Below are 7,568 nucleotides of genomic sequence, written 5' to 3'. Positions count from 1 at the left end.
TTAAAATGTAAGTTTAGTATTTTTAACATTGAGCCTAATTAAAAGAACCATTATTATGTATTTGGATATTAAATCCTTGTCACTTAATTTGTTAGATTAAAATAATGAAAGTTATATTTATTTATATAAATTAAGCTTCAACATTAAAAACTGTGATGACCCGGGAATTTCTGACTAAATTTAAACTTAATCTTTATATGATTTCGGCACGAGAAGCAAAGTCTGTAAGGTTGAGTCTCCAAAAGTTTGAACTGTTTCATATATTCATTTACCCTTCGACTGCTCTCGATGGTTCACGAACAATTACTTGTAAATAGATATGTGTGTATATAAATGGTAATTGAAATATAATATTATATGTTATTGTTATTAGAACGAATTATTTAAATAAAATAATATATGATATTATTATTAAATATAAATATAAATATATATATCATATATGTACATAATTACCACCCACTAACCAATCTATTATCGATTGAAATGACCTTTTATTTCTTTAATTATAATCATAGAGATGTTGATGGGGATGATTGATGATCTGGATAACCAACAATAATGTAATATAGATATGATTGGTAATTTATAAATTAATTAGATTTTTATGAATTTTATATAAAATCTAAGAATAATGCATGGACAATACATGTACCAATTCACGAGCCATATCTTATGGCAGTCAAACTCAATATGTACTTTTGTCTATGCTTTCATGAAAACACAATTAGTTAGGCTAACTATTCTTAATTGAGATTGGTGGTAACTGTTTATGTTGTGATTAATTACACTAGGTCAATTATAATTCATCAAGTTTGTTCCATCCTCAAATTGTTCATTTTCTTACAATTTTATATTTGTGAACCATGCTTGTATCAATCAACTTTACAGCACAAATCTCCATTTATTTTTTTTTAACTTCACTATCTCTAAATTATTGCTACTTTCTGTTGTCACGAGAAGATACCATCTTGACTACTACTTTTACTTTTATTTTTATTCAATTCTCACCAAACCATCATTGTTCTATCATCACTCTCTTAAATATATATTTATGCATATACTGTATTTGAAGAAAGACACCAACATCATGAAACCTCTCTATCATCATCTCGACTTCTATTAAATTTTTGCAAATCACCATTCACCTTTAAAACCACGAAAATGGCTTCTTGTTGCTACTGCAATTACTGAAGAACAACACCACCAACACCATTAAGCCATAACCACCATCAATAATCTTAAATATCAAAGGTATTCCACTATTACTCTTCCAATTTTTTTTTTATTCTCTTCAATTCAAAAACAATTAACATTTAAAGTTTAACATAAAACTACACAGTATAACGAGTACACTATAACTAAATACCTAATAACAACATTACTAGTTTCATGATTTAGACTATAGACAGACTTGATCAACTCATTTCCAGTTTAATCACCACCACTTTGTTTCCAGCTGCAAATCATCATCAGTACCATCACTTCACCATCTCTGTACCTGCAACTGTATTACGAATCTGTTTCTGTACCAGCTGACCATCGAAATCACCATCACTCCAAATGATTACCTACGGCTACAACAAGGATAATATTTAACGATGACTGCTGTAACTATATAAGTTATAAATATATTAAGACAAACCAAACAACCACCTTTGTTACATCCATTCGTGATTCAACACAAGAAAATCATCTTGTTACCTGCATATTTCTTCTTGTCCGAACCCAAAACTGTTAAAGTTATTATCCATGTTCCATTGCCATCAAAACCACAACAACCCACCAATTTATCTCTGTTGTTGCATTACTACTATTATACCTGCAAATAAAACCCAACCACGAACCATGTTACTGTTTGAATTCATTTATACTACTCACTATTGCTATATCTATTATGTTTTCTATTTTGATCATCACTAACCTGTCGCCTTTTTGATACTTCTTTTGCTTTTTGTTCTTCGACACTGCAACTACCACTGTACCAATTTGTTGATCGAAAACTACTGATGTAAACCTGCTGTACTCATTACTGTTTCTGTTTGCAACCATTGAACCACCATAATCTCATCATCAATCATCACCAAACAAGAACTACTGCTGTTCATTGTACACACCACCACGAACACCACTATAATTACCTACTTAATCAATCACAAAGTACTGCTTCTTTATTATTATTCAAACAAAATAACATAACTAATTCTCAGTTAAACAATAATAATTCTTGTGTGTTCAATGCAAAAAGAATGAGAACTGAGAGTGATACATAAGGAAACAAAACTGATAAATTGAAATTAAAAATCAATTGAGAAAGGGTATGTGCCATCTCGCATTGTATCATCACAAAATCTTACATATATAAATCTGAAATAGAGGACCACAATAATTCAAAGAACATCTTTAATTACTACAATTGTGCTACCAAATATGTATACAGAAATTATAAAGAATAAAGAAATTAAGAAATATAATTGAATCGATAATTTACTAAACCTTGATCGATTGATGATGATTACCGATGATAATGAAGACTGATAATGATAAATCGATAACTTACTAAACCTAGATGATTGCTGCACGATCGATGGTTTGATTCATGAATCGAAAGATCCTTGAACCGTTATATTTCTTTTCTTCCTGCGTTTTGGTTTATGCTTTCTCGATCTGTTAGTTTTTTTTCTCTCGATCTGTTGGAACCACCCACAAAAGCAGATCCATTTGATATTATCAAATACGGAGTATTATTATATATTAATATTATTATTATTATTAATAGTATTATTATTATTACTATTGCTAATATTATTATTATTTTTACTATTATTTTTATCATTTTTATTATTATTAAGTATCATTATTATAATAATCTTTATCAATATAAATATTAATATTAGTATTATGATTATGAATATTAAGATTTTAAGAAGGTTATGATAAATACAAATATTAAAATGAAAATGAATAAAATTATAATTAAGTTAATGATTTAAATGAATTATTAAGTATTATTATTATTATTATCATGGATATTATTACTAATATTATAATTAATAATACTATTAGTATTATCATTCAGATTATTATCAAAATTATCATTTTTTTTATTACTAGATCATATAATACTTATATAAAGAAATATAGATATTACGTATATCATAATTTTCTTAAAAATACATATTATTATATTTTTAATATATATTACAACAAACATTATTATATAATAATAATAAAAATTTTAATATGATGAATGATAAAATTATAATATGTAATAGTTAAAATACATTGATATAACTATAAACATTAATTACTTTAAATGTATATATAGAATAAATGTAGATAAAACATAAGTTAAGATATAATAAATAAAATATATATATTTTAATTGCAATCTTGAATAAACTTTATATAACTACAACACTAAATATATATATATATATATATATATATATATATATATATATATATATATATATATATATATATATATATATATATATATATATATATATATATATACATATATATATATATATATATATATATATATATATATATAACTTTTTAAATAACAAATGCATTACTAAATTAAATAAGGAATATATATATAAACTAGTTTGATTATTATTACATGTTAAGTATATGTGTTAATATATATGCAACTGATATAGGTTCGTGAATCCGAGGCCAACCTTGCATTGTTCAGTACCGTCGTATGAATATTTTTACTACAAAATATCGTATTGTGAGTTTCATTATTCCCTTTTTATATACATGTTTGGGCTGAGAATACATGCAAATGCTTTATTAACTGTTTTACAATATTTATATGCGTGAGTTTCATTAATCCCTTTTTAAATGCTTTTGCAATATATATTTTTGGGACTGAGAATGCATGCGCTGTTTTTTATAAATGTTTTACGAAATGGACACAAGTGATTGAAACTACATTATATGGTTGAATGATCGAAATCGAATATGCCCCTTTTTATATAGTCTGGTAATCTAAGAATTAGGGAACAGAATCCCTAATTGACGCGAACTCTAAAATAGATCTATCGGGCCCAACAAGCCCCATCCAAAGTACCGGATGCTTTAGTACTTCGAAATTTATATCATGTCCGAAGGAGGATCCCGGAATGATGGGGATATTCTTATATACATATTGTGAATGTCGGTTACCAGGTGTTCAATCCATATGAATGATATTTTTGTCTCTATGCATGGAACGTATGTTTATGAGAAATGGAAATATGAAATCTTGTGGTCTATTAAATTGATGGAAATGATTATTTATGTTAAACTAATGAACTCACCAACCTTTTGGTTGACACTTTAAAGCATGTTTATTCTCAGGTGTTAAAGAAATCTTCCGCTGCGCATTTGCTCATTTTAAAGATATTACTTGGAGTCTTTCATAGCATATTTCGAAGAACGTTGCATTCGAGTCATTGAGTTCATCAAAGATTATTATTAAATCAATTTATAGTTGGATAGTGTATATTATGAAATGGTATGCATGCCTGTCAATTTTCGATGTAAAGAAAGTTTGTCTTTTAAAAACGAATGCAATGTTTGTAAAATGTATCATATAGAGGTCAAATACCTCGCAATGTAATCAACTATTGTGAATCGTTTATAATGTATATGAACGGGTCCTTTCAGTTGGTATCAGAGCGGTGGTCTTAGCGAACCAGGTCTTGCATTAGTGAGTCTAACTGATAATCGTTAGAATGCATTAGTGAGTCTGGACTTCGACCGTGTCTGCATGTCAAAAAGTTTTGCTTATAATTTAGTGTCGAAAATTATCTGCTTATCATTCTTAGTCTAGACACGTATTGCTGCATTGATTGCATGATTAGTGTATAGACAAAAATTCATATCTTAACGTATCTGCTACTATAGACTTTGCCTGACAGCTTCCGTAGATTCCTCCGTAATTTATGGGATTTTAGTATTATATATGCATATGACAATTATGTATTGCAGGGTACTAATCTACATCCTATAATCTATTTCTTATCGAAAATCCTTCATCTGATTGTACGGGATGAATCCCTCAACCAGTTCGAGTCCCTCAGATTTCGATAGCTATTCCGATAGTTATTCCGACAACTATTCCGACATGGATATTCACCTAAGCTTCGAAAACGGTGTCACCAGAATGAATCAATCAATCAGCCATCCCCAATTCATCTGATGGGTTTGTAGTCGACTTAATCAATGAAGATGAGAATAAGTCGATCCATTCTACCAACCGAATTCACCTCTTGGCAAAGAACCTGAAGCACTTACCGGCGAACCTGTTCGAGACACCATTTTCTCTCTCATTTCCAGAAGTAGCTAGACACGATTAGATTCTACCCACAATTCTAAACCTTATTCATCCGCTCATTCTGACAAACAATCAACCCGGAGTAATCGAAGAAGTCAACGAGCTTCGCACCCGAGTTGTAATTTTGAAAAATATGATGTAAAACGTATCAGCTTCAGCAACATCACTGGCACCAACAGTACCACCATCAACAACATTAACAGTACCATCACCACCGCCAACAGCAACATCCGTATCATATGTCTCAACATCCCAATCTGTACCTCGAACATCAATATCCTACGCACCATAGATACCAAGGAGTACCAACAACAACTATTAACGATGAAGTATTGATCCATAACTTCATTAATATTCTGCGAAGAATATGTGGTTCCTAATAGTTTTAGAGATTACTTATTCTAGCTCAAACCGAAAATCAAATGAGTCTAATATTATATTGACTCATTAAATCCATAATTACATCTGAAGAAAATATATATATATATATATATATATATATATATATATATATATATATATATATATATATATATATATATATATATATATATATTTTCATAAAGACTGTAATTAAAAATTCTTTTGTACAAACTGTTAATGGTGAAAATATTTTAACGGGTAGGTAATACTCGAGGAATATTTAGATTTCACTTTAATAAGTTATACTGTACATTCTTCGAATCTGATTCAACAGTCATTTAATATCATATTTACAACCATCGATATACGAATCCGTTCACCACAGAATAACCATTTTCATTCAAATTCAATTTCATATTTGGATTTTGACTTACCAGAATCCAACAAGTGGCATAATGAAGAAATAATGAATACAATAAAAATTGATTAGAAACAGACTAATTAACAATATGAAATTTTGTTAAGAAACCACGCTAACAAGATCCTAGCTAACTATTCCTAGCTAACTGTTAATTCTGCATTACATTTTATTTTATCGCAATTTACTTATCGCAATTAAATTATCGCAATTTATTTATCACAGTTTATTTATCGCAATTTATATTCTCGCAATTTTATTTATCGTCATTTAATTTCTGTTATTTACTTTACGCATTTTATTTATCATTATTTAATTTCTGTATTTATTTTACGCACTTTAAATATCAGGGCACGTATACAAGGTTTTGACATATCATATCGACGCATCTATATATATTATTTGGAATCACCATAGACACTCTATATGCAGTAATGATCGAGTTCTCTATACAGGGTTGAGGTTGATTCTATAATAATATATATACTTTGAGTTGTGATCGAGTCTGAGACATGTACACGGGTCACGACACGTATTAATTAATTCGAATATTATATATTAAACTATATATATGAATTATTGGACTGTCAACTGTGGACTATCGACTGTAGATTAATAACATTAAACAATTAAAATAAATTAAAATATTGATTATAACATATGAAACTAAACAATTCTTCAAGTTGCCACTTGATTTCATCTTAAACCTCATTTGTATCTTGACAATTACCATCTGCGTTCAAACCTTTCATGATTCTTGAAAACACCTCAAACGAGAGGATAAACCAACCGCACTTCGTCTACGGAAGAAAAGGTTAATGCATATAATTATGCAACTGAAAACTCTTGGAACCTGAGTAAAGGTTTAGCACATATCTGTACTAGCTCCTTTGGCACTGTTGTCACCAAAAATAATTTAGTAATCTCTTTCAAAGTAGCAAATTTTGTCACAGCTCCAGCAAGTCAACTTCGACTTTTCATTCAAAATAACCTTACTATAACCCTGATTTATATGCGTGCTCTTTTGTTGTTACCGGGGAACCTTTTTATATTCCACCATATTATCAGCAGATGTACCAGCAACTTCGTCACTCCTTGGTTTAAATCTCTCTGACAAATCATGATATTTATCTATTGAAGTCTCATCACGTACTCATCCGTATCTTGTAACAAGAATTGTCATACCAATTACCGGAAATTAGTAAATCTGTATTGAGAGTCTCTCAACGTTTCCACAACAACAGTTATATGTAAACATATAACATTTATCTCTTAGAATTATGACCTTCCATTCTGAAATTCTGAAAAGCACCCAATCTACAAATCAATACCGCAAATTCTGAAAAAACCTGAATACAGCGGCAAAAACTGTACACGACCTTAACCGTCAAAAGTTTTATGATAAAGAATGGAATATTGGAAATATTCAATAGAAAATTTAGTACCGAAAAG

General features: G+C 29.0%; 1 long non-coding RNA gene across 2 annotated transcripts; it reads right to left on the bottom strand.

Annotated features, from left to right (window-relative positions):
• Window positions 1-1,162: 1,162 nt before the first annotated feature.
• Window positions 1,163-2,706, bottom strand: LOC139855581 (uncharacterized). 2 transcript variants are annotated; one of them, XR_011761491.1, is made up of 3 exons: window positions 1,925-2,706; window positions 1,657-1,822; window positions 1,163-1,577 (listed from the first exon to the last, which is right to left on the bottom strand). It is a non-coding gene; the product is annotated as an uncharacterized lncRNA (long non-coding RNA). The 2 variants fall into 2 exon arrangements; XR_011761490.1 differs by having other exon boundaries at window positions 1,169-1,577; window positions 1,705-1,822.
• Between the last annotated feature and the right edge of the window lie 4,862 nt (window positions 2,707-7,568).

This window comes from Rutidosis leptorrhynchoides, chromosome 6 (assembly GCF_046630445.1).
Source record: "Rutidosis leptorrhynchoides isolate AG116_Rl617_1_P2 chromosome 6, CSIRO_AGI_Rlap_v1, whole genome shotgun sequence".
Taxonomy (NCBI): Eukaryota; Viridiplantae; Streptophyta; class Magnoliopsida; order Asterales; family Asteraceae; genus Rutidosis; species Rutidosis leptorrhynchoides.
Note: the sequence above shows the minus strand (reverse complement) of the source record. Positions and strands in the feature narration are given on the sequence as shown.